Consider the following 26525-nt stretch of genomic DNA (forward strand, 5'->3'; position numbering starts at 1 on the left):
CATAGAGTCTCATTAAATTTTAGTTTTCTCCTGTTTTTATCTGTCTTGTTGATGATGCTATTTCTTTAAGACACATTAATCTAAATTAAGCATGGAACCCCTCCACACATTGTTCAAAAGTTTTTCAGTTTATTTCTCTAACTTTTCACCTATCTAAACAAATTTAATATTTCTCATTCTCTCTTCTCATAGATCTCAGAAAACACTACCATTTTTATCATTTTCTGCATTATGTTAGAGTTACATATGCTCAGGTCTCTCCTGCAGTCATGTGCCCATCATTGAAAGCCCCTTCAAAGACAAAATTATCTTTCTAATACTTTATTCTTTAGGTCTAGTACAGTGCCTGACACATAGCACGTATCTTATCAGAAGTGGAGTGGGAGATACCAGTTCAATTTTAGTGTCCCTGATACTTGGCTCTTGGATTGTGTGGAACTAGTCTTTAGTGTAAAATTCATGATCAAGTGGAGGAAGATACAGAGATAAATCCTAGAGTGATTCAACATCAAAGCCAAGCAGATTTATCTGTATGGAGGAGTAGACGATAGCAAGAGGGACCAGAGCTGGAAATATGGCCCCAAATGTTTCCTGTTGGGAACTTGCCTCTTCACATTATATCAGTGACGGAGCTGTTAAGTGCTCCAACAATCTGACATTATGGACATTTCCTGAAGTGAATTTGTTTGGCATACTCAATTTCGCTAATGTGTAGACAATGGAGGAGGGAATCTTCCTTGATGATTTATGGGTTGGACAGAAGAGTTTTGATCACCAGTATATACTTTTGATTGTATGCTAAAGATTGTGTCATTTACCCCACTGATAAGATGTAAGAAAGATGCTAGGAAAAGTATATATCATTCCAATTATTCCCAGACAGATTTCCTGTTGGGTCTACTCTTGATGGGAGAGAATAAATAAATAATTAATCAAGGAATCATAGGATAGACTGTCTAAACCAGGAATTGAGAGCTACAGTCCTGGTATTTAGGAAAAGTCAGTCCCTTGTTGATTGGCCTCAGCATTATGGGAATAAAATAAGCATGACATTTCCCCAGTGTTAGAAAGCTACTGTTTTTACTTATTGGACTTCTGTATCCTGTTGCAGTCAAGATTACAGTAATACTAAAACAAGATTGCAGTACACAGAAGCTTCCTAATTTGTTTTTTTAATGCCAGTAAGAAAAATAACTCTCCAATAGTGATATTGTAGTATGTGGGTTAGTGGGCAATTTTTTGTTGCAGAGAGCAAATTCTGTGAACTGAGCTCATGAGTTGTCTTTTACTTTCCCACAAGGATCTTAATGTTAGTAAAAATGCATGTTATCTTTTGCTAAGTGTGACTTATAGTACATGCCAGTGAAACTACCTAGGAAGCCAATGAGAAATCCACTGCAGACTCAGCCTCAAAACTAAAAATAAACTTGGACATCAATGTTTAAACATAGTCTGAAGCATGATGATAGTTGAACTCAGCTTATCTTATAAAGAATATGTTTAACTCCATTGTTCAGTTTTCTAATTTTGTTTTTATAATTTGAAATCATGCCATTTAGTTGGAAGAGTTTGCTGTTCCTTTGAGAAAATCTTTCACCACTTTTAGGGTTTTTCTACTTAGACTTCAATCTTTTGGGCTATATTAACCTTTAAACATTGACTACACAGATTTATTTTGCAGTCATGATGGACAGTTTCCAAAGCCCTTAATCCCTTGTATTTATCTGCATAGCATCTTTCAGTTTTCAATATGCTTTCAAATTCACTGTTTCATGTTGTCCCCATAATAACCTGTGTTGTAAGCAGAGGAGTTATGGTAATCCCCATTTTTTTAGTGAGGAAGCTGAGGTTCTATGGGGTCAATTAGCTTGTTATTGTCAAAGGTAGGTTTTGAACCAAGAAAATTTCATTTCTTGTCCATTTCTCATACCCTTTGTCCTCTATGCCCAATTAGAAATAAGAAACTAATAATGTAACAGAGAAGAACAAACCTGACTCCATATTGGATCTATTCCTTTAGCTCTAACCTTTGTGCTGCCTCTGCACCCTTGTGAAAGACTGTTGCATATAGTCTAAACTATACATAATAGCTCTTTCTCAAGGCTTTGTCTCCCAGGCCTGATCTTTAAAGATATAACACTTTTCATTCATATACAGAGGAAAAGTGGCAGAACAGAGAATAACATTTGTCTTGTTGGAACTTTACAGGTACATCATGACCAGACCTATGTGGACAGCTGCAAGAATGAAGGATTATCACATCCTCTTTGAGGTCTGGCTGGCACCAAGAAGTTTGAAACAACAAACCACTCTCCCCTTTTAGTATAAAAGAAACTGGAATTCTAAGTCTAGTAAGATCGTTCTTTGAGACACTAGTCCACCATCTTCTCAGTCTGCTAGCTTTCTAAATAAAGTCACTATTCTTTGCTTCAACACCTTGTCTCTTGATTTACTGGCCTGTCATTTGGCAAGCAGCACAAGCTTGGACTTGGTAACAATAATGAAATAAGTAAAGACAAATTAAATGGACCTGGCACTTTGGAAAGCTTTAGTAATCATCAATAGAAAAAATCCAAATTATTTGGGAATTCTCCATGGACCAAGAATTGTGGAAACCTCCCTTATATCTGATATGGTGCTATGGGTATTTTGACCTGCATATTTTATGTACCTATCTAGCACTGGTGTTCTATACTATAAGGTGATGTAAATTCAGGTAACATGGCACACTTGGGTTTACAATTTCTCCTGGGTAGCTCTGTTTGAAGCCCCAGCCAGTCTGAGTGTTCCACTTCAATACAATGTTCTTGGCACAGTGAGCATTGTAGGTTAAACACTGTCCCTCATGAATTCATGTCAACTCAGAACTTCAGAATGTGACCTTATTTGGAACTAAAGATTTTGCAGATGCAATTAATTAAAATTTTTGAAATGAAATCATACTGAATTTAGAGAAGACCCCAAATTTGATGACTGGAATCCTTATGAAAAGAAAAGAAAACACAAAGGGAGACACACAATGTTAGAGGCCATGTGAAGATTGATGTGTAGAATAGAGTGATGGGGCCACAAGCCAAGGAATGTGAAGATTGCTAGAAGCATCCAGGAGCTAGAAAAGATAGAGTCTTCCCTAGAGCAGCAGGGAACATGGCCCTGCAGATATCTTTTTTTTTTTTTTCCTGCTGATATCTTGATTTTTGACTTCAAGCTTTCATAACTAAAAGAGAATAAATTCCAATTGTTTTAAGCCACAAACTTTACAGTGATTTGATATGGCAGCCCTCTCAAATTAACACAGTGGGCAAAAACATTATGGATAATTTAGCTCCCTCTGGTTCCTGGTTTTACACAGGGAGCTCAGGACCAGCCTACTGTGATATGTGTGATTCTACCCTTGGCCTTGTCTGGGCATTAAGAATCCAAACAGACATATCTGGTCAAGCATTTCCCATGAATTGTTTTTCCTTCAAAACACTCACTCTCATTAATTTAGGTTCATGTCCTTCCTTATTTATGTCACCTGTCAGTTTCATCTCCTTCTTTTGAGACCAGCAATATATTTCTGTTTTTCTCTGTCATATTCCATCCAGGATTTCTATGTGTTCATATGCTGAACTATGAGGTACAGGCAGAACGTCTGTCAACACCCTTCCTTCCCCATCTTGTCTTTCACTAATCATGTATCCTGACTAGACAGCTCTAAATTAAAAAAAAAAAAATCTCACCTTAGGCAAGGGGCTAGACATAATGCAGTTAGTATAGGAATTTGACTTAATCTTTTTTTGGGGATGAGAATTAGAAGGATACTTTCTTGAAAGTCTTTTTCTATTGGTGACTTAAAATGGTTTTCTTTCACAATAAAATTTCTTAATTTTCTCAATGTCATAAAACAAATCTAAAGCATATTTAGCAAAGGTACAGCTCATACTTTCTTAAAAAAATGTCCTTATTTGAGAACTTTGAAACACTAAAAAAGACTGTAGCATGTGTTTGGGTGGCACTGTAATAGTGATGATTCAATGTTAATATTTATGCTATTTTTGTCTTTAGTATCTACTCTCTATGTTTTTTTTAGAGCGCAAGTATCAGTTCTCCTACTATCAGTTTCTTGAATTAAAGGAGGGCTATTTTTGTATTTCACTATTCCATTCCTTTTTCTTTCCCAAGTCTCTTGTCTGTGTGAAGTCAATACAGAATTATTTGAACTAAATATTATAGAGCAGCTGTGTTAATGAAAGCATTTGTTTTCATTTATTTTATGTGCACATACCTAACGAGTTATGCAACAGCTATACATTTATAAATCCAATGAATGGATATCATAAATAAACACAGGAATAGACTTCAGGTAGAAACCAGAATCTGCAGTTAAAGAAATTATATAAACCACACAAATAGACAGGAAATTCCAGCTCTGTGAGAGCTGGAATTGGACAACAGTATATCATCACTTACTTTTAGTTTGACATCATTTTCTACTTAATGTCTTATACCTGAACTTTTCTGCAATTTGGAAGAGTACAATATTGAGTTTATTGATGCTGATACAGTTAGAATATGGCCCACTAAGTTATATGAGTTAGAGTTGAAAAATGCCAATTTTAAAATGTTATGATATGGTCACATTTATTTAACTTGTGCAAATCCTTCATAGCATTACTTGGAAATAGTGAAGATTCACAGGTAGTGAAATCAATGCTAATAATTTTGAATATAACATATTCAAAAGTTTAATTTCCCAAGATAACTTTTATTTTGATGTTACAAAATTCAAAATATTAAATGTGAGCTTCCAGTTTCAGCTCTGACATGTAAAGAGCTTTGAAGTCATAACTACCATCTTTACCAAATGAACTAACCAAAACAGTGAATTTTCTCAGACCCATCAGAAAACTGAGGTTGTGGGTCAAATTGCCATTCCCAAATTTAGAGTGACATGTGAATCCAGAGTCACAACTGAGCTCTATGTACCTAGAGCCGAAGCCACTGTAGTCATAAACTGATAAGAACATTTAATTTTGACAAATTGACAAATTGGTGGAGACTGAGTGTGAACTAGCATGAGAAAGAGAAACTCACGGAGCCTGCAGTCTAATGATCTACACACACCTTACAAACATCCCAACAGGACTTTGATATAAAAAGGGTGAATACAAGACACAGATGACAGAAGGAAGAGCTCAGTTTCTTACTACTATACCTCCAGGGTTTCTACTTCTGGACTTGTCTAGGCATTAAAAGTCCAGATATAGATATGTCTGCCCACAGAGCTCCCATGAGTTATTTTTGCATCGACTCACTCACTCTTCTAGGTTTGAAGTTCCTCCCCATTTCTGGCACCAGCAAGTTTCATCTCTTTGTTTTAAGACAAGAAATTCATTTATATTTTTGTCATATTCTAGCAAAGCCAAACTCAAAAGACATAGAAACAAGGACATTAAAGGAAATTAAAGTCTGGTATCTGTAGCTACAGAAAACACTAAATACAACACAGCTCCTAGACAGGTTAACATGAAAAACAATGGATAAAAGAAGAAACAGAACAGGACAACCAACAATTGTGTGATAATTCAAAAAAATATAACATGTGCCCAAGAACTTTCTAAAATTAATCACAGACACAAAACCACAGATTCAGGAAACTAGGAGTATGCCAATCAGTATAAATACCAAAAACAACCTTAGTTAGCATATATAACAATCTTCAGAAAACCAAAGAAAAAGGGATAATCTTGAAAAAATCTGGGGTGAGAAGGGAATCTTATATATAGAGGAACAAGTATATGAATTACAGTAGAGATCTTATCAATAAATATGGGAGCAAGAATAGAGTGGATTGGAATAGCTGATGTGTTGAAAAAGAAAAACAACATAGATTTCTATACCAAGTGAAAACATCCATTGAAACTAAAGAAGAAATACAGACTCTCTCACACAAAAATAGGGACTACATTGGCAGCAGACCTGCCTTGCAAGAAATGTGAAAAGTTCTTCAAGGAGAAGAAAAATAAAGTAGACCCAAACTCAGAACTACATAGAGAAAGGAAGACTGTTGAAGAATAAATAGATGAAGGTAAAACAAAATTTTATTTTTTTTCTTTTAATTGATCTAAAAGATAGTATATGGATAAGTGAAATAAATTACAGCAATGTCATAAAGGATGGAAGGGAGTAAGTTAGAATACTCTGTTATAAGTTTCCTGCCCAACACATAAAGAGGTATAGTATTATCTGAAGACGGATTTACGGTACTTAAAAATATATATTGAAACTCTAAGGAAAACACTAAATATTTTTTCGCTATACTAAGAGATAAAAAGAAGTCATTTAAAATGCTCCATTAAAAAGAGAGAAGCAGAAAATAAGTAAGACAAAGGAAACAAAAAAAGCAATACAATGAAGAGGAAACAGTTACAAACATGGCAGATACTAAGCTAAATATAATGATAATCAATTTAAGTGTGAATTATCTGAATATTCTAATTCCAACATATTAAGAGATGAAAGTAGATTAAAAAGATTTACAAAAAGAATAAAGATTTTTGGGGCTTCCCTGGTAGTGCAGTGGTTGAAAGTCCGCCTGCCAATACAGGGGAGACAGGTTCGTGCCCCGGCCCAAGAAGATCCCACATGCCACGGAGTGGCTGGGCCCATGAGCCATGGCCACTAGGCCTGCACATCCAGATTCTGTGCTCCACAACAGGAGAGGCCACAACAGTGAGAGGCCCACGTACAGAAAAAAAAAAAAAAAAAAGAATAAAGATTTTTAAAAACAGGACAATAATATATTGTCTTAAATATAAAGACTAATCAGTTAAAAGTGAAGCATTGGGTAAAGATCATACTAACAGTATGTCAAAAAAACAGGAGTAGCTCTATTAATTTCAGATAAGGTAGAAAAAAATTTAAGGAATAAGTAAATGCTTTTCATAATGATAAAAGAGTCAATCCTCAAGAAGATATAACAATCTTAAATGTGTGTGCACCTAACTAGTGAGTGTCAAAATATGTGATGAAAAAATTGCTAAAACTGAAAGAAAGGACAAATCCACTATTATAGTTTGAGACTTCAACACTTTCTTTCAGTCATTAATAGATCAAGTAAGCAGTATATCAGTAGGACATAGTTGACTTGACAGTGCTATTAACTTGATCTAATTGATCTTTATAAAATACTTTACCTGGCAATAATAGGATATATATTCTTTTCAAGATCACATGGTACAGTCACCAAGATAAACTACCTTTTGCATGTAAAACACACTTGAACAAATTTAAAAGAATACAAGTAATTTAAAGTATGTTCTCAGATGACAATGTAATAAAACGATGAATCAATAAAGCAAAAATAGCTGGAAAATCTGCCAAATATATGAAAGTCAAACAACACACTTATGAATAACTCATGGATCAAACAATTATCAAGAAAACCTAAAAGTTATTTTGAAGAAAATGAAAACAAAACATTAAAATTTGTGCAAAGCAACAAAAGCAGTGTTTAGAGAGAAATTTATAGCATTAACTGCCTATAATAGAAAAGATAAAATGATGTAAATAGAAACAAGTTTCTATCTTAGGAAACTAGAAAAAAAAGTGTGAAATAAGGACAGGGCCATCACTATTGATTCCATGAACATCAAAAGGATAATAAAATGTTGAGATCAAGTGTGTTCAATAGATTACAGTTTCAGTCCTAGACTTCCAATGTCTATTTCAATGTTTATTCAAGCAAATTCATGCATTGACAAGGAAGTTTGGAAGTGGTCTAGTAGAAGTCAATTCAGAATGGGTGATTAAGAGCTGCCCTGGAAGGAAAACATTTTAAAGGAATATAAAATGATGGTTTAAGTAAATAATGAAGTTATAGTTCTGAGGAAAAAATATTTTCCTGAGTATAATTGTGGATCCTGTTAAATACAACTGTCCTTAACACATCTTTATCCTAGAGATAAAAAAAGAGAGGAAGAGGAATGAAATGAAGAGGAAGTTAGGGAGACAAAAGCAGGTGAGAAGGGATAAGATAAAAGAAAAGGAGAAATATATGAGTCAAAATACTATAGATCTATTTTGTTGAACACTAGCCATTGGAGCATAAACAACATGACCCAAGAAAGTGTAGAAAGTAATGTGAAAACAAGGGAATAATTATCTCTAGACAATGACATGTTTTTAATATCACAAAGCAAAAAATTCCTGTGGGGAGAAAGGAAATGGTAGCTCACTCTTACAATATGGATATTGATATGGATTAATGTATCGCTTCAGCTGAAATACTCACAATTTTTACCTCTCACTCTCTTCTCAGCCACTGAAACCACTCTTGTCATTGTTGCCAACAACCACCTCCGTCTTGCCAAATCCAATATTTTAGTCTCAATATTCATCTTACTCCAGCCTGCAGATGCAATTGATGAAATTGATCATATCTTCTTTCTCAAAACTCTTCTTTTAGGACATTATATTTACTTGGAATTTATTTTACCTCCAGCTATGCCTTCCCCACTTTCATTTGGTAATTTTCATATTTTCCCTACCTGTCCCCTGAGCTTTGACCTAATATATCCAACTAGGTGTTTAACATATTTCTACTTGGATATTTTAAAAGAATCTCAAATTTAACATGTCTGAAACACTATGATCTCCTCTTCCCACTCCTTTCTCCATCTCAGCAAATGGCATCTCCATTAGCTCAGTCATGAAGGCCAAAAACTATATGACCATTATTGTTTTTTTATCCCTTGCAGGCCACGTCATCTGCAAACCCCATCAGTTCCACTTTAAAAACAGATACAAAATGCAAACAGTTCTTATCACCTCTATTGTTCCATTTTTGTCTAAGCCACATTAACTTTCCCTTGGTGAGGCAGTGATTTTCTTACTTGTCTCTGTGCCTTTGTTCTTTGTAGCCAACTGTATATTCTCCAAAGAGTAGTAAGATGATTTTTTGGAACATAATAAGAGACTATGTCTCTTCTCTCTTCAAAAGTATCCAATGGAGTTTCTGGTTCCACATGTAAGGAGCTTGGAAGGCACTACTCCATTCTAATAACAAGTAAAAGCTGAACAGACTGAAAAAAATACCAGCTCTACTTGGATATATAAGAGAAGGGAGGAAACAGGGCAAACTTCTGCCCTCAAGAGTAGGGAGAAAGATAAGAAAATGCAAGTTATCGCTGCTAAACTGAAAAGATATTTAGGAGCAGAAACTGCCTTGGGAATCAATGTTAGAGCAAGGAAATCTGAACTATAATTAAAAAAAAAGAAAAGCTAAATGTTTGGCATGGGCAGCTCAGTTTTAAAAACTGCTGGAGGAACCAGTCATAATAGGGTTTTCACAATATTGTGATATTTACATCTAGGACCTCAACAAGATTAGCATAGTAAATATTGGAGAAAAATCCCTTATTGTTTCTATAAGAAGAGGTAAATAACCATTTTGAAATAAAGCATAGGATTCTTTTTAACAAGGCCTGCCCTCAGGGGAAATTAGTTAAACAGATTTAAACAGTTGGGATATTATCATAGGCTTACTGACCGGGGGGAAGAAAAATACAAACTCTTGTTAGCTGGAGCCATCCTGTTCCAACTAAAGGGAGAAAAAAAGACAAAAAACAAAATGAAGAAACTCTTGTGAAGTTCATAGTTCAGAGGCATCAGCTCATTAAAAGACTAAAATCTAATCATAGAACCATAGAATGCTTCCCTTTCCCAAAAACTTTACCCCAACACTACTAATTACAGAAGATTATTTTACCTATACACCATATCCACCTTTCAAAAAAATTACAAGGATCAACAAAATAGGCAAAAAAAAAAAAAAAAAAAACCAAAAAACCCCACTATTTTGAGAGGTAGAGCAAGCATTAGTACCAGACATGTTAAGGATGTTGGAATTAGCAAATGGAGAATTTAAAACAAATATGATTAATATGCTAAGGGCTGTAATGGTGAACAGAGACAGCATTCAAGAACAGATGAGCAATATAAGCAAAGAGGGTAACCCTAAGAAAAGTAAAAAAGAAATGCTTGAGATAAAAAATGTCATAACACAAGGGCTTCCCTGGTGGTGCAGTGGTTGAGGGTCCACCTGCCAATGCAGGGGACGTGGGTTTGTGCCCCGGTCCAGGAAGATCTAACGTGCTGCAGAGCGGCTAGGCCCGTGAGCCATGGCTGCTGGGCCTGCGCATCTGGAGCCTGTGCTCTGCAACTGGAGAGACCACAACAGTGAGAGACCCGCATACCGGAAAGAAAAAAAAAAATGTCATTACACAAATGAAGAATCCCTTTAATGGACTTGTTAGTAGTCTTGACATGACTGAGGAAGGAACCTCAGATTTAGAGGATATATCAATATAATTCTTGAGATTTGAAAAATCAAAGAGAACAAAAAAAACAAAATCCTGGAATATCCAAGGACTCTGGGACAAATTCAAAAGGTGTAACATATATATATATAAATATAGTGGGAATATCAGAAACAGAAGAGAAATGGGAACATAAGGAATACTTTAAACTATAATGACTGAGAATTTCTCTGAATTAATGTCAGACAACAAACCACAGATCCAGGAGTCTCAGAGACAATAAGAAGGACAAATGCAAAAAATAAATAAATAAATAAAGCATACAAAATTAAGACAGACAAACAAACACACAAAAATAACAAGGAAAGAAAAGAACCCCCATGTTAGCACATCATTTTCAAACTAAAAAGGTAAAGGAAAATCTAAAGAACACAGATATGAATTAAAACCACTTTCTCAAAAACCATGCTAGCTAAAGAGAGCAGAGTGAAATATCTGAAGAGGTGAGAGAAAACAAACAAACAAAAAAGCTTAGAACTCTACATCCTGGGAGATTACCTTTTAAGAGTTAATGAGAAATAAAGATTTTCTAAGGCCAACAAAAATTGAAGAAATTTGTTGGCAGTAGACCTGTTTTGCAAGAAATGTTTTAAAAAATTCTTTAGAGACAATAATAATAATATATTTCAGAAACTCAGATTTATGTGAAGTAAGAAGAAATTGAGGAAGGAATAAGTGTAAGTAAAATAAAAGCTGTAAATTTTCTAACTCTTAATTGATCTAACATGTCAGACTGTTCAAATAATACAATATATTTAATTATGTATGCTTTATAAATCATCTATTACCTATCTATCTATCTATCTATCATCTATCGATGATTTTACATGTTTATACTATACATGAGTGAAATAAATGACAGCAGTAATACAAAGGGCAGGAGAGAGAAGTTAGACATTTTTTTTTGATTACTATAAGGTACTTAACACTATCTGTAAAGTAATATTATTTGAAAGTGGATTTAGATAATCTATATATATATCAAACCCTAGGGAAACCCCAAAAAAAGTAAATAAAAATAAAAAAAATAACCAATATACTAAGAAAGGAGAAAAAATGGAATCATATAAAATGCTCAATTAAAATCACAAAAAAGAAGAAAAAGAGTGGAAAAAATAATAGGAACAAAGGAAAAAAGGAAACAAATAGAAAACAGTAATGAATATGGTAATATCAATACAATGATATCAATAGTCACTTTGAATATTAATTGTCTAAAGTACCATTTAAAAGACAGAAATTGTCAGAGTGGATAAAAATCAATAACCAACTATATATTGCTTATAAGAAACCCACTTTAAATAAAAGATTCATATAGATTAAAATTAAATGGATCAAGAAAAATTTACTTCTAAAACTAATCAAAAGGCAGCAGGAGTATGTATATTAATTTCAGACAGAACAGATTTCAAAGCAAGGAAAGTTATGTGATAAATAAGGGCATTACAATTACATAATGATAAAGGGATAATTTCTGCAAGAGACAGAACAATTCTTTATGTGTATGTGCCTAACAAAAGAGGGTCAGACACAGTGAGTTAAAAAGTAAAAGAATTGCAAAAAATAGTAATGAATCCACTATCATATTTGGAGACTTCAACAACTCTCTATCAGAAATGGTTAGATCCAGCAGGCAGAAAATCAGTAAGAATGTAGTTGAACTAAAAAACATTATCAATCAACTGGATATACAATAATTGACATCAATAGTCTACTTCATGTAACAACAACAGAATACACATTCTTCTCAAACTCACATGGAACATTCACCAAGAGAGACTGTATTCTGGACCATAAAACACACTTTAACAAGTTTAAAAGAAAAGATATTATACATTGTCCTCAGACTACAATGGAATTAATCTTAAAATCAACAACAGAAAGATCAATTGAAAATTCCAAAATACGTGGAGATTAAACAACATACTTCTAAATAACACATGAGCCAAAGAATAAATCTCAAAAGAAATTTTAAATATTAAGAACTAAATGAAAATGAACACAAAACTTATTAAAATTTATGGAATGTAAAAAAAGCACTGCTGAGAAGGAAAATTATACCATTGAATGCATATATGAGAAATGAAGAAATATCTGAAACCAAGCATCTAAGTTTCTAAAAACAAATTAAATCAAAAATTAACAGAGGAAAAGAAATAATAAAAATTAGAGCAGAAATCTATGAAATTTAACACAGGAAATCAAAAGAAAGAAATCAATGAAACCAAAAGCTGATCTTTGAAAAGATTAATAAGATCAATAAGCCTCTAGCCAGAATTACTAAAACAAACAAATGAGAGAACACACAAATTTCTAATATCAAGTTTAAAAAAGGGAACATCACTACAGATCCCATGGGCATTAAAGGATAATAAAGGAATATTGATTGTGAACAACTCTATGCCCACAGATTTCATAAACTAGGTCAAATGAACCAATTCCTTAAAAGATACAATTTGCCAAAACTCACACAAAAAGAAATAGAAAATTTGAATAGGACTGTGTCTCTGAAAGAAATTTAATTGACCAGAAATAACTTTCTGAAATACAAAGGTCAGGTCCTCATAGGTTCACTGGTAAATTCTACCAAGTGTTTACGGAAGAAATTACACAGTCTCCAATCTCTTTCAGAAGACCAAAATAAAGGGAACACTTTAAAACTCATTCTATTTGGCAAGCATAACCCTATACCAAAATCAAAGACAACAAAAGAAAAGAAAGCTATAGACCAATGTGTCTTATAAACTTAGATGCAAAAATCTTCAACAAAATATTAGCAAATCTAATCCAACAATATATGAAAAGAATTACATACAACAACTAAGTGGGATTTACCCCAGGTATGCAACTTGGTTCAATGTTAGAAAATCAATTAATGTAATCTATCACATCAAAACCCTAAGAAAGAAAAATCACATGATTAAATCAATAGAAGCAGAAGCTTTTGACAAAATCCAACAACTGTTCTTGATTAAAAACTGTTGTTAAACTAGGAATAGAGGAGAACTTCATCAACTTGATAAAGAATATAAAACCTACAGCTGGGCTTCCCTGGTGGCGCAGTGGTTGAGAGTCCGCCTGCCGATGCAGAACATCATACTTAAAGGTGAGAAACTCTCAGCTTTCTCACTAAGATCAGGAACAAGACAAGAATGTCTCCTCTCACCCTCCTATTCAAGGTCATACTGGAAGTACTAATAAATGTAACATTGTACTAAAGTACTAACAAATGCAATAAAAAGTATAGAAAATGGGAAGGGAGAAATAAAATTGTCTTTTTTCCCAGATGCCATATTCATCACTAGAAAATCCAAAAGAAACCTCAGAAAACTCCTATAAAGGTTAATATATAAAATTTTAATCACTTTCCTATGAACTAGAAATGAGGAAGTAGAATTAGAAATAAAACCAAAATACTATTTACATTAGCATCTAAAAAAATGAAATATTTAGGTAAAATTCTAACAAAATATGTACAAGAACTACATGAAGAAAACTACAAAACTCTGATGATGGAAATCAAAGAACTGAACAAATATATATTCCATGTTCAGGGATGGCAAGGCTCAACATTTTTAAGATGTCAGTTCTTCCCAATTGATCAATATATTCAATGCAATCTCAGGCAAAAGTCCAGAAAGCTATTTTGTGGATATTAACAAACTGATTCTAATGTTTATATAGAGGAGCGAAAGATCCAGAAGAACCAAAACAATATTGAAGGAGAACGAATTGGAGGACTGATACTACTTGATTTCAAGACTTATCGAGCTACAGTAATCAATACAATGTGGTACTGGCAAAAGTATAAGCAGACAGATGGAACAGAATAGAGAGGCCAGAAGTAGACCCATATAAATATGGTGAATTGGTTTTTGACAAGGGACTAAAAGCAATACAATGGAGCAAAAACTGTATTGAAAAAAAAAATTGTCCTAGAGCAACTGGACATCCACATGCAAAAAAACAAATCTAGACACAGACTTTACACTTTTCACATAAAATAATTTAAAATGGATCCCACACCTAAATGTAAAATGTACAGCTATAAAACTCCTACAAAACAACAGGAGAAAACCTAGATGACCTTGGGAATGATGATAAATTTTTAAATTCAACACCGAAGGCAAAATCCATGAAAGAATTTATGAGCTGGAATCATTAAAGTTTTGGTCAGCAAAAGACTGGCAAGAGAATGAAAAGAAAATCCACAGACTGGGAGAAATATTTGCAAAAGATACATTTGATAAAGGACAATTGTCCAAAGCATAAAATAATTCTTGAAGTTCAACAATAAGAAAACAAACAACATGATTAAAAAATGGGCCAAGAATCCTAACAGACACTTCATCAAAGTAGTTGTACAGATGGCAGATAAGCACATGAAACTTTGCTCCAACCTGATTTTAAAATGGGCAGAGGACTTGAATAAACATTTTTCCAAAGAAAGACATATAGATGGCCAACAGATACATGAAAAAGTGCTCAATATCACAAACCACTGGAGAAATGCAAATCAAAACCACAATGAGCTATCACCTCACACCTGTCAGAAGGGATATTATCAAAACAATGACAAATAACAGGTGTTGGTGAGGGTGTGGAGAAAAGGGAACATTTGTGCACTGTTGGTGGGAATGTAAATTGGTGCAGCCACTATGGAAAACAGTGTGAAAGTTCCTGAAAAATTTAAAAATAGAACTACAATCCAACAATTCCACTTCTGAGCATTATTTCAAAGAAAACAAAAACACTAATTCGAAAAGACATATGTGCCCCAATGTTCATTGGAGTATTCACAATGGACAAGGTATGGAAGCATCCTAGGTACCTATCACTAGATGAATGGATAAAGAAGAGGTGCTATATATATACATACAATGGAATATTAGCCATAAAAAAAAAATGAAATCTTGCTACTGACAACAATATGGATGGACCTAGAACATATTATATTAAGTAAAATAAGTCAAACAGAGAAAGACAAATATTGTATGATTTCAATTATATGTGGAACCTAAAAAACAAAACAAATGAATAAACATTACAAAACAGAAAAATAGTCATAGATACAGAGAACAAACAGGTGGTTGCCAGAGGAAAGGGTTGTGGGAGGGTGAGAGAAATAGATGAGGGAAACTTCCAGTTTCAGAATTAATGAATCACTGAGAATGAAATGCTGTGTGGGAAATACAGTCAATAATAATGTAATATCTTTGTATGGTAACAGATGGTAACAAGATTTACCATAGTGATCATTTTGTAATGTATACAAATATCAGATCACTGTGTGTGCGAGGAACTAACGTAATATTGTAGGTCAATTTTATTTCAAAAAATGAACAAACTACCTAATGGACTCATAGAAAAAGAGATCAGATATGTGGCTGCCAGAGTCAGGGGGTGGAGGGAGAGGGAATGGGACAAAGGTAGTCTAAAGTCAAAAAAATCCAGTTGTAAGATAAATGAGTACTAGGTATATAATGTACAACATGATTAGTGTAATTAATACTGTTGTATGTTATATATGAATGTTGTTAAGAATCTAAATCCTAAGAGTTCTCATCACAGGAAAAATTATTTTTTCTTTTTCTTTTATTTTGTGTCTGTATGAGATGATGATGTTCACTAAACTTATGGTGGTAATCATTGCATGATGTATGTAAGTCAAATCATTATTTGAACATGTTAAACTTATACAGTGCTGTATGTTCATTATATATCAGTAAAACTGGAAATAAAAAACAAAAACTGAATGAACATTTGTGAAATTTATAAAAACAAATAAAATTTGTGCAAATAAGTAATGTATTGCAGACTGCTTTCCATATCTGTACAGAATAATTCTCCTATGTCCTCATTATATATTATAAGCATATTTTAAGAAATTTGCTTTCAGATAAATGACTTTATGCTAGTTAATAGAAACACCAGAAATTATATGTGTACTAATATTCATCTTTTAATATTTTTGACTCTGGGTAAAATTATAATGCATAAGCTTTTCTAATATTGCTAAAAGTATAACCATGCAATTTTTTCTTAAGGAAAATTAACTAACAATTGACGTACTCACAACTGAAATATATTTAATATATCCACAAACTGTTATGTTGTCATTTCTTTATGGCTATTTACATTTGCATACACAAAGCCAATGTTTTGGTAACAGCACCAAGTGTTTCATAAGTAAAACATTATTCACAGTATGTTTCCCGTTATTTTGCATAGCATTATTCTTTGTGAAAATAATGTTTTGGCCTCAGGAGGAATATTGCAGTTGAATGTGCAGCAATATATTTTTGGTATGGAACCATGGTACTACAGTTTAATTTTTTTAAATTACCTTGGCAGTCAAGCCAACAGAGCTAAGGTAAGAGAGAGACAGAGGCAGAGACAGAGAGAAGTAAAAAAGGAGAGATGGGAATAAATTATGGAGAACATGAACAATTTTAATTGTATCTTTAAAATATGAGAGTTAATTTGTTGATAAAAGAAAACTAGCTTTTTTTAAAAAAAATTACTTGTTCTTCTTAGTAGTATATGTCTTTTACATAAATCACCTATAATTTATATAGATTTAGATTACAGAGTAAGCTATATAGTGAATGATGAAAAGAAAATGCTTTTTGAGATAATTCCACCTTTGTGATATATATTGTTGTGAGTCTAATGATAAGAATGATAGAACTCCTAATAGCTCTTTTCGAATTTTAGTTTGCCTTAATTAGTTTGCCTTAAGATAAGTAGTGCCTGAATGCATTTTTGTAAAATTTGCAATAAGCATTTCAACTTGTTTGTGAAAGGACACATTTCCAGAATGGACTTTTGATATATTTGTAAATACCCACTGAATATACGTTGTACTCCTCTCCCAATACATTTGCAGTATCTGCATTTTCTTTAGGTTCAATTCTTAAGCCAGTCCTATTGCTTGCACATGAAATCTTTTCTTTGAAGTCAATGGAAGCTCTGCATGTGGGAAAGATTCATGGTGTGTGGAGAGAGATGAGAATTGCAAATGTGGCTCTGAAACATCATAAAAAACATACTTATTCAAAAATTTAAACAACTAAGCTTAGAGTTGATATATAATGTCAATGCGTTTATATTCCAAAACCTCAAACATGACTTGATTCTTTGTTTCTCTTAGGATTATTTTTTCTAATACCTTTAAAATATGAAATTGTAAATGCCAGCAACAACTTCAGTGAGTTCCTATATCCTAATTTATGAGGCTGCACAAGCAACATTTTAATTCCATCATACATACCTTAATACTATTATACCTCCAAATATCTAAGCATTTCTTCTTATACCCCTACAGTTTTTCCATTGTGTTCCATTTTTGTTTCTTTCCTTAACATTCCGCTCTTGCCTTCTTAACAGCTATTTTTCCATTTGTCTCCTTTTTATGGAAAATCTCCTTAAAGATGTCAGTAATCCCTACCTCTGAAGGCTTTTCTCCCATTTTCCTGAACCCACTCCAATCAGACTGTCATTCCAACCACCCACTTGTCATGAACAAGGTCTCCAGTGAACACCACAACACTAAGTCCTCATTTAATTAACATTACTTGACCTAGTTCATCACCCACTCTTCCTTGAAACACTTTCTTACTTGGCTTTTCTTTTCAACAATTTTTCTACCATGCTTTGGTCTTTCTGTGCACTCTTCCTCGTGCCATTTCTTCCTCACCATCCTGATCTCTACATATTGTGCCTCAGGGCTCAGTCCTTAGGTTTCTTCTTCTTCGTTTTTAATTTTTCTATCCAGACTTATTCTCTGATGGATCTCATAGTCTTCCAACTTCAAACATTGCTCGAGGCAGATGAGTACCAAATTTTATTTCTAGCCCCAATTTCTCCCATCACCTCCAGGTTTGTAGAGTCAACTTTGACTTAGTTATCTCAAACTGAATAGCTCAAAACCGAACTCCTGGTCTTCCTCTTAACTACTTTTTAAGACCTTGCACTTCTCTTCTTTTTTCCCATCTCAGGTAGATGAATGACACCTTTCTTCCACATGTTCCAGCTCCAAATCTTAAGAACTGTCACAAGTTCCTTCTATCCACTAATATCAGAGCTCTACCTTCACAAAACATCCATGAAGGGACAACTTCCAACCACCTCCATGGCTACCACTCTGTTCCAAATCACCATCATCTCTTCCTTTGATTTTTTATCATTGCCTCCTTACTCTTCTTCCTGATCCCATGGTTGCCGCCCTTCAGTCTATTCTCCACAGAGCCATCAGAACAATCCTGTTAAAATATTAAAAACATGTCATTCTTCTCATCAGGATCTTGCAATGTTTGATGTCTTTACAAGGGCCTGACAGGCTCCACATGACCTAGCCATCCAGGTATCTCTGAGACCTGATATCACTCTTATCTTTGCTCACTCCCACTTGTCAATCTGGCCCCCATAGCTTGTTGAACAGGACTGTCAAGCACCTGCCTCAGGATCTTCAGAATTTCTATCTCCTCTGCCTCAAGTAGTTTCCCCGAGATATGTACACAGTTCACCTCCTCATTTCTTTTAGTTATTTATTTATTTATGCACCACCTCTTCAGCAAGGCCTTTCTTGACACCCTGTTTAAATTTCACCTCCTCCCCTCCCTCCCTCTCACCACAATACCTCAACATAGAGAATGTTTGTTCTCTACATCTGTGTCTCAACTTCTGCCCTGCAAACCGGTTCATCTGTACCATTTTTCCTAGGTTCCACATACATGCATTAATATATGATATTTGTTTTCCTCTTTCTGACTTATTTGTCTCTGTATGACAGTCTCTACATCAATCCACGTCTCAAAAAATGACTCAATTTTGCTCCTTTTTATGGCTGAGTAATATTCCATTGTATATATATACCACATCTTCTTTATCCATTCGTCTGTCAGTGGGCATTTAGGTTGCTTCCATGACGTGGCTATTGTTAATAGTGCTGCAATAAACATTGAGGTGCATGTGTCTTTTTCATTTATGGTTTTCTCTCGGTATATGCTCAGTAGTGGGATTGGGAATCATATGGCGATTCTATTTTTAGTTCTTTAAAGAACCTCCATACTGTTCTCCATACTGGCTATATCAATTTACATTCCCACTAACAGTGCAAGAGGCTTCCCTTTTCTCCACACTCTCTCCAGCATTTGTTGTTTGTAGATTTTCTGATGATGCCCATTCTAACTGGTGTGTGGTGATACCTCGTTGTGGTTTTGATTTGTATTTCTCTAATAATTAGTGATGTTGAGCAGCTTTTCATGTGCTTCTTGGCCATCTGTATGTCTTCTTTAGAGAAATGTCTATTTAGTTCTTCTGCCCATTTTTGGATTGGGTTGTTTGTTTCTTTAATATTGAGCTGCATGAGCTGTTTATATATTTTGGAGATTAATCCTTTGTTCGTTGATTCATTTGTAAATATTTTCTCCCATTCTGAGAGTTGTCTTTTCATCTTGTTTATGGTTTCATTATGGTTTTGCTGTGCAAAACCTTTTAAGTTTCATTAGGTCCCATTTGTTTATTTTTGTTTTTATTTCCATTACTCTAGGAGGGGGATCAAAAAAAATCTTGATGTGATTAATGTCAAAGAGTGCTTTTCCTATGTTTTCCTCTAAGAGTTTTATAACATCCGGTCTCACATTTAGGTCTCAAATCCATTTTGAATTTATTTTTGTGTATGGTGTTAGGGAGTGTTCTAATTTCATTCTTTTACATGTAGCTATCCAGTTTTCCCAGCACCATTTATTGAAGAGGCTGTCTTTTCTCCATTGTATATCCTTGCCTCCTTTGTCATAAATTAGTTGACCATAGGTGTGTGGGTTTATCTCTGGGCTTTCTATCTTGTTCCATTGATCTATGTTTCTGTTTTTATTCCAGTACCATATTGTCTTGAACACTGTAGCTTTATAGTATAGTCTGAAGTCAGGGACTCTGATTCCTCCAGCTCTGTTTTTTTCCATCACAACTGCTTTTGCTATTTGGGCTTTTTTGTGTCTCCATACAAATTTTAAGATGATTTGTTCTAGTTCTGTAAAAAATGCCATTGGTAATTTGATAGAGATTGCATTGAATCTGTAGATTGTTTTGGGTAGTATAGTCATTTTCACAATACTAATTCTTCCAATGCAAGAACATGGTATATCTCTCCGTCTGTTTGTATCCTCTTTTATTTTTTTTAACAGTGTTTTATCACTTTCTGCATACAGGTCTTTTGTCTACCTAGGTAGATTTATTCTTAGGTATTTTATTCTTTTTGTTGCAATGGTAAAAGGGAGTGTTTTCTTAATTTCTCTTTCAGATTTTTCATCATTAGTGTACAGGAATGCAAGAGATTTCTGTGCATTAACTTCATATCCTGCAACTTTACCAAATTCATTGATTAGCTCTAGGAGATTTCTGGTGGCATTTTTAGAATTCTCTATGTATAGTATCATGTCATCTGCAAACAGTGACAGCTTTACTTCTTCTTTTCCAATCTGTATTCATTTTACTTATTTTTCTTCTCTGATTGTCATGGCCAGGACTTCCAAAACTGTGTTGAATAATAGTGGTGAGAGTGGACATCCTTGTCTGGTTCCTGATCTTAGAGGAAATGCTTTCAGTTTTTCACGATTTAAAATGATGTTTGCTGTAGGTTTGTCATATATTGTCTTTATTATGTTGAGGTAGGTTCCCCTTATGCGCACTTTCTGGAGAGTTTTTATCATAAATGGGTGTTGAGTTTTGTCAAAAGAGTTTTCTGCATCTATTGAGATGATCTTATGATTTTTCTTCTTCAATTTGTTAATATGGTGTATCACAGTGATTGATTTGCATATATTGAAGATTCCTTGCATCCCTGGGGTAAACCCCACATGATCATGGTGTATGATCCTCTTAAAGTGTTGTTGGATTCTGTTTGCTAGTATTTTGTTGAGGATTTCTGCATGTATATTCATCACTGATATTGGTCTGTAATTTTCTTTTTTTGTAGTATCTTTGTCTGGTTTTGGTATCAGGGTGATGTTGGCCTCATAGAATGAGTTTGGGAGTGTTCCTTCCTCTGCAATTTTTTGGAAGCGTTTGAGAAAGATGGGTGTTAGCTCTTCACTAAATGTTTCAGAGAATTCACCTGTGAAGCCATCTGGTCTTGGACTTTTCTTTGTTGGAAGATTTTTAATCACAGTTTCAATTTCATTACTTGTGATTGGTCTGTTCATATTTTCTATTTCTTCCTGGTTCAGTCTTAGAAGGTTATACCTTTCTAAGAATTTGTCCCTTTTTTCCAGGTTGTCCATTTCATTGTCATAGAGTTGCTTGTAGTAGTCTCTTAGGATGCTTTGTATTTCTGCTGTGTCTGTTGTAACTTCTTGCTCATTTCTAATTTTATTGATTTAAGTCCTCTCCCTCTCTTTCTTAATGAGTCGGGCTAATGATTTATCAATTTTGTTTATCTTCTCAAAGAACCAGCTTTTAGTTTTATTGATGTTTGCTATTGTTTTCTTTGTTTCTATTTCATTTATTTCTGCTCTGGTCTTTATGATTTCTTTCCTTCTGCTAACTTTGGGTTTTGTTTGTTCTTCTTTCTCTAGTTCCTTTGGGTGTAAGGTTAGATTGTTTATTTGAGATTTTTATTGTTTCTTGAGGTAGGCTTGTATAGCTATAAACTTCCTTCCTAGAATTGTTTTTGCTGCATCCCATAGGTTTTGGATCCTCGTGTTTTCATTGTCATTTGTCTCTAGGTATTTTTCGATTTCCTCTTTGATTTCTTCAGTGATCTCTTCATTATTTAGTAACGTATTGTTTAGCCTCCATATGTTTGTGCTTTTTACTTTTTTTTCCCTGTAATTCATTTCTAATCTCATAACATTGTGGTCAGAAAAGATTTTGGATATGATTTCAATTTTCTTAAATTTACTGAGGCTTGATTTGTGACCCAAGATGTGATCTAACTGGGAAAATGTTCTGTGAACACTTGAGAAGAAAGTGTAATCTGGTGTTTTTGGATGGAATGTCCTATAAATATCAGTTAAATCTATCTGATCTATTGTGTCACTTAAAGCTTCTGTTTCCTTATTTATTTTCATTTTGGATGATCTGTCCATTGGTGTAAGTGAGGTGTTAAAGTTCCCAACTATTATTGTGTTACTGTTGATTTCCTCTTTTATAGCTGTTAGCAGTTGCCTTATGCATTCAAGTGCTCTTATGTTGGGTGCATACATATTTATAATTGTTATATCTTCTTCTCTGATTGATCCCTTGATCATTATGTAGTGTCCTTCCTTGTCTCTTGTAACATTCTTTATTTTAAAGTCTATTTTATCTGATATGAGTATTGCTACTCCAGCTTTATTTGATTTCCATTTGCATGGAATATCTTTTTCCATCCCCTCACTTTCAGTCTGTATTTGTCCCTAGGTCTGAAGTGGGTCTCTTGTAGACAGCATATATATATACATCTTGTTTTTGTATCCATTCAGCAAGCCTGTGTCTTTTAGTTGGAGCATTTAATCTATTCATGTTTAAGGTAATTATCGATATTATGTTCCTATGACCATTTTCTTAATTGTTTTGGATTCGTTTTTGTAGGTCCTTTTCCTCTCTTGTGTTTCCCACTTAGAGAAGTTCCTTTAGCATTTATTGTAGAGCTGGTTTGGTGGTGCTGAATTCTCTTAGCTTTTGCTTGTCTGTAAAGCTTTTGATTTCTCCTTTGAATCTTAATGAGATCCTTGCCAGGTAGAGTAATCTTGGTTGTAGGTTGTTCCCTTTCATCACTTTAAGTATATCATACCACTCCCTTCTGGCTTGTAGAGTTTCTGCTGAGAAATCAGCTGTTAACTTTATTGGAGTTCCCTTGTATGCCATTTGTCATTTTTCCCTTGCTGCTTTCAATAACTTTTCTTTGTCTTTAATTTTTGTCAATTTGATTACTATGTGTCTCAGCATGTTTCTCATTGGGTTTATCCTGTATGGGACTTGCTGAGCTTCCTGTACTTGGGTGGCTATTTCCTTTCCCATGTTAGGGAAGTTTTTGACTATAGTCTCTCCAAATATTTTCTCTGGTCTTTTCTTTCTCTCTTTTCCTTCTGGGACCCTTATAATGTGAATGTTGTTGCATTTAATGTTGTCCCAGAGGTCTCTTCAGCTGTCTTCATTTCTTTTCATTATTTTTTCTTTATTCTCTTGCACAGCAGTGAATTCCACCATTCTGTCTTCCAGGTCAGTTATCCATTATTCTACCTCAGTTATTCTGCTATTGATTCCTTCTGGTGCAGTTTTCATTTCAGTTATTGTATTGTTCATCTCTGTTCATTTCTTCTTTAATTCTTCTAGGTCTTTGTTAAACATTTGTTGCACCTTCTTGATCTTTGCCTCCATTCTTTTTCCGAGGTCCTGGATCATCTTCACTATCATTATTCTGAATTATTTTTCTGGAAGGTTGCCTATCTCTAGTTCATTTAGTTGTTTTCCTGGGGTTTTATCTTGTTCCTTCATCTTGTACATAGCCCTCTGCCTTTTCATGTTTCTATCTTTCTGTGAATTGGGTTTTTCTTCCACAGGCTGCAGGATTATAGTTCTTCTTGCTTCTGCTGTCTGTCCTCTGATGGATGAGGCTAGCATTTTCATAATCTTAATGTTGCCTTTTGATAATTACAAATTCTAACATTTTAACATTTTATAATTCAGGATTATTTTCCTCTGTGTCTCTTTTATAAAATCTTTGTTAATTTTAAAATCAGAAAGATTCCCTTATTTTGATTTACTCTGTAAGATTTCATTTTGATTTTACTTATTTGTTTTTACTTTTTTCATTCAAATTCAAAATGCACATGGAGTTATTGTTTTATATATGATGTGATGAGATCAAGTGAGAGATCAAGTTCTTTTTCTTCACATAGGTATTCAGTGAACTCAGAACAAATTACTGTGATGATCTGAATATTACCTTTTTCATCAATCAAATGTCCATATATGTGTGAGTCTGTTTTCATACTCACTTCTGCTTCACTAGCCTACCTTTCTATCTTTTAACCAATGCCATGCTCTCCTAATAGCTGGAACAGTAAAATACATCATTATATCAGGTAGACTCTGTCCTCTTTGCACACTTCTTCAGTACTGTATTGACTATTTGTGGCCATATTCATTCCCACGTACATCTGTATATTTTTTCCTTTGAGTTTCAGATGCCTGTAGGTCATCCATCTACTATGATAGGTAGGGTGGTCAAGACTATTACTCAAGATAAAACCTAGACGTTTTTAGAATAGGAAACATCAGCGTACATATATTGGTTGAATCCTGAGACTAGAAAGATGAGGTACATAGAAAGGGAAAAGAAACAGAAAGGTATATTTGTAGCAATATGGATGGACCTAGATATCGTCATACTGAGTGAAGTAAGTCAGACAGTGAAAGACAAATATCATATGATATTGCTTATATGTGGAATCTAAAAAAGGAGTGTAAATGAACTTATTTACAAAGCAGAAATAGAGTTACAGATATAGAAAACAATCTTATGGTTACCAGGGTGTAAGTGGGGTAGGGATAAATTGGAAAATTGGGATTGACATATACACACTTCTATATATAAAATAGATAACTAATAAGGATCTACTATATAGCACAGGGAACTCTACTCAATACTCTGTAATGACCTATATGGGAAAAGAATCTAAAAGAGAGTGGATATATGTATGTGTATAACTGATTCACTTTGCTGTACACCTGAAACTAACATAACATTGTAAATCAACTATACTTGAAAAAAAATTAAAAAAGAAAGAACCTGTTGATTACTAACATTTAAGGTCGGGAAAAAAATACCCAGTGTGAATCCAGGGAGGTAGGAGGAAAAGGCAGAAGTCTGAATTGTCACTGAAAATGAAGACAGGGAACATTTCAAAGAGGTAATTGCAGCAGTCACACGTGATAAATATCATGTTAGATAAATAGTGAAAGTTTAATTGGTGTCCTTAACAAGAGTAATGCCTAGAACTGCTGGATTCCAAGGACAGTTAGTGGGAGAGGATGGGGCTGGAGTTGGTGAATGTGAACAAATGTAACAAAATAAGAGGCAGTTCAATGAGACTCACTGTTAAATAGATAGATGTATTTGCAATATATATTTTCAGGTTATGTGAAAGGCTTATCTTTTAAAACATTTGTCTGTATAGCTTTTTAAAAGTCTCTTAAATTTTAGAGATTAACAGCCTTGTCCAAAAGATTCTCGAATTTCAGTAAAAAATTATTATCTGATATTTTTGAAGCAGTAGCTAGTCAGTTAAAAAAATCAATTAAGGCAGTAATATATAAAAATGGTACATATACAAATATGTTGCTCTAATTTAAAACATGTAAATGTGAATTGATTTGTCAATCTTTTGATATAAAGCCAGTCTTTTCTTTTAGTATAGTTCCACTTATTCTCATTTCTGAGCTGTTGCTCTTGCATAAACTACCAATAATATACCAAGTCTCAGTATCAGTATCAGTTTCTTTAAAGTAGAACAAGAATTTAGTCACCTATAAAGCAATTTTAGAACTTTACAATATTTTCAGTCTTTTATATTTTTTTTTGTCCACATCTCATTTGCCAGCAATGATTTTTCAGTTACCAAACTTTGTTGAATTATTTCAAACCATTCAACTTATGTTTCAAATATACACCTCTAATTTCATATTTATGTAGCATCAGTCTATTAAGCATTCAATTAAATTCTGTAATTAGGTAACCAATAAAACTACCATAAGAAAGATAAAAAATACAACCAACTTTTTTCTAAGCATTAAGCTTCAGTTTGCCCAGGCAGTTAAGAAAGTAGCCAGCATGTTGTGAACATGAAACACACCAAGACCATAAATCATTATGCACCAAGAGGAAGCATAGAATGTTCGATGATCCAGTGAGTCTGTCTGAAGGAAGTTTGTTGAAAGACCATTCACAAAAAGTAATTAATATACATCTTTATTGTATGAAAGTATATTTATTTTTATTCTATTTATTAGAAAAAATGACAACCTCAGTGTATTTCAGTGTAAGACCATAAGATAAGTGAGTTTAAAGAAAAACAAACAAAAATCAAACCAAAACAAACAACAAAATGAAAAATAGGAAGAGAATACTTCAGAGCTCTGGACACTCTCTGCACAATGTTTGATGACTAAGTAGTA

Source organism: Neophocaena asiaeorientalis, unplaced genomic scaffold, assembly GCF_003031525.2.
Source record: "Neophocaena asiaeorientalis asiaeorientalis breed wild unplaced genomic scaffold, Neophocaena_asiaeorientalis_V1.1 scaffold417, whole genome shotgun sequence".
NCBI classification, from domain to species: domain Eukaryota; kingdom Metazoa; phylum Chordata; class Mammalia; order Artiodactyla; family Phocoenidae; genus Neophocaena; species Neophocaena asiaeorientalis.